The sequence below is a fragment of the Myotis yumanensis genome, unplaced genomic scaffold (assembly GCF_028538775.1).
Source record: "Myotis yumanensis isolate MYYU_CA2020_CCGP unplaced genomic scaffold, mMyoYum1.0.hap1 SCAF_16, whole genome shotgun sequence".
Lineage (NCBI taxonomy): Eukaryota > Metazoa > Chordata > Mammalia > Chiroptera > Vespertilionidae > Myotis > Myotis yumanensis.
In genome coordinates, this window is record NW_027223767.1 from 17,110,175 (window position 1) to 17,113,051 (window position 2,877).

Here is a 2,877-nt window from a genome sequence, read left to right on the forward strand (position 1 = left end):
ACTTCTTTCAATTTATTATTATTATTACCTTCCAGGCCTTCACATCCCGGCCTGGGTCACTGCTACCACGTCCGATCTGGGCATCTCTCCAGTTGCCGAAGCCCAAGAGCCCACTTTTCCCCATCAGAGATCCACTGTGCATGAATTGTTCCTGGTTTTAAACCTGTTCGCAACCTTATAACCTGTCCATTTAATTGCCCATGATCCATTATTTTTCTCCAGCCTTCTGCTGAAAGGGCGAGGGCTAGGTTGCCCCAGGGTAGGGGCTACGTCCTACTCTGCTAGCCACACCCAGGCGGCAGAGCACAGTTCTTTCTCCTCCCCTTACTCCAATCCCCCCTATATAACCGGTCTTCAGGCGGGGTTTGCTCGCTCAGCCATTTGGTTTTGCCTTGATGTCGGTGAGCCTGGTGGATGGGGAACCCAAGCTAGCTTGAATACAGATTCTTATGCTTTTACATCGAATTGGCTCCCTGATGTGGTTTCTTGGGAATCTTGAAATCTGGGCACAACATCTGCATCCTGTGTGTTGAGTATTAACTATGTAGTTGGTGAATGAAAAAAAGCTCAAGATACATGCAAGGGACCAATTTTATGGATAAAGGAATTAGTGCTTAGAGAGAACGTTCATGTAGACTTAAGTAGAAGAGACTGGTTAGAACCCAGGTCTCCAGATGTTCTGTCCTAGGCCCTCTTCGCTCAACAGTATTGCATTTCTACTTTCAGAGTTTTGTTTCTGAGACTCATTGCCTCCAGCATCAGTATTGCTCTGTTAGTGTAGAATTCTTTGGCGATTTATTAGAGACAGGCAGGCAGGGAGGCAAAGATACTGGGCTAGGACTCAGCCCTCGGAGGCTGTCCTATCTACTAACACTATAGATTTTGAAAAATCATTTAGCCTCTCTGTAGCTCTGCTTTTTTTTAACTGCAAAGTGAGGATAATAAAAGCTGGCCTTCTTACTGTCTAATCCTGGCCCTGGTTGTGGGTGACACTCAGCTGTGCAGTTGGAATATTCAAATGAGAACATAGATGTCAAAGTGCTTTGTAAATACTAATGGAATAATAAGAGAAACCGTACTTTAGTTATAATTATCTTCAGTCAAAAGAGTACCTTTCTCTGTGCTGAACACGTGTAAGCCTGCAGCTGGTAGAATGGATGTGGGGGTAGGAGGCATTGTTGAGATGTGTTTGAGAGCATCTCCAACTAGACATATGCAGATGACTGTTGAACTTGACAGATGGAGCCATGTCTTCGGCTTTGGCTTCAGGCAGCTTAAGGGTTCCATGCCTCCCTCCTCAAGCAATTAATAAGCCTGTTGGGTAAGGTCACTCTTCTTAGACTTCCAACTTCTTGGCTGGGAAGTGCCTGAAATGGTTCTCAGAAAAATTATAGAAATGGTCTCAAAAGCCCATGAAACCTCTGGATTGCCTTAGTTTCATCCGTTTGGTAAAATCTTGATTTCCAGTATTTATTCATTGGTAAATTCCAAAAAGCATCTCCCTCTATTTTTCTTTTCTTAATAGTCTCCTCCCTTTAGTAATCACCTATACATACATATTAAACAGAATGTCCAATATGAACCAGTGCATTTTCCACTAAAAATAAAAACAAAACTTACTATTCTGAATGTTTTTTCTCATGACACACAGGAGGAAGGGGTGTCTGAATGCCTTCTCATTCAGGGGGCCTCTTTCCTGTCAGCACCCTCTTCAGGGTACCCTGCACATCAGGGCTCTGGAGGCTGTAGATGACTGGGTTCAGCATTGGGCTGAGAATAGTATTGAGGATCCCAATCCCCTGTTCCTTGTCTAAGGCTGAGACTGAGCCCAGATGCATGTAACTGAAGAAGCTGGTTCCGTAAAAGATACAGACCGAGGTGAGGTGGGAGCCACATGTGGAGAAGGCCTTCTTCCTCCCCTCAGCTGAGTGGATTCTCAGCACAGCAGTTGGGATGTGGGCATAGGACACTGAGATGAGGATCATGGGGATCATACCCTTGAAAATATCCCTCCCCTGAAAAAAGCAGTTGCCTTTTGAGGTGAATGCTGGAGCAAGAGAGCTGGAAAAAGGGTAGGAGGTCACAGTATAAGTGGTTGACTACGTTAGGGCTGCAGAAGTCAAGCATGGACACAGCCACTGTGTGTGTCAGAGCATTGATGAAGGAGATGGTGTAGCAAATGCCCACCAGGGCACCCTGGACTTCACAGCTCATGCAGGTGTTATAGATGAGGGGTTGGCAGATGGCCAGGTAATGGTCATAGGCCACGGCTGTCAAGAGATGACAATCCACACTGGCCAGGAGGTGGAAAAAGAAGAGCTGTGAAATGCAAGATGCATAGGGAACTCTGCATTGGTGGGCCAGGAGACATGCCAGCATTGGGGAATGGTGACAGTGATGCACCCATTGTCCAGCAGAGACAGGCTCCCCAGGAAGTAGTACATGGGAGTGTAGAGTTTGGGCTCCACAGAGATGGCAGCCAGAATGCTGACATTGCCCCTGACTGTGACTACATAGGCAAAGAGGAAGACAGCAAAAAGGATGGGTTGCTTCTGTTGGGCCAAGAAGGATGAACTCAATGACACGTGTCCTGTTCCCCCAGGCACCTGGCTCCATAGGCCACTGCTGAGAGAGGTAGTGGGAGGCGACTTGAACCTGCCAAAGGGGGTGAGAGGCACACAGTGGAACTTAATTTATGTCTACTGAATGCTGAGATTATGTGCCCTGAACACCTACCAATCAGAATAGATGCCAACCTAGAGTTTAGGAGGCTCCTGGAGGCCCTTACCATGCCAGACATTGAAGAATAAAGATATAAAATCTTTCAAATAATCTATGAAATATCTTCATGATCTTCTAGGAGTTCAATCACTCGCT

General features: G+C 46.2%; 1 pseudogene; it reads right to left on the minus strand.

Moving 5' to 3' along the window:
* Positions 1-1,676: 1,676 nt before the first annotated feature.
* Positions 1,677-2,628, minus strand: LOC138994989 (olfactory receptor 3A10-like; annotated as a pseudogene).
* Between the last annotated feature and the right edge of the window lie 249 nt (positions 2,629-2,877).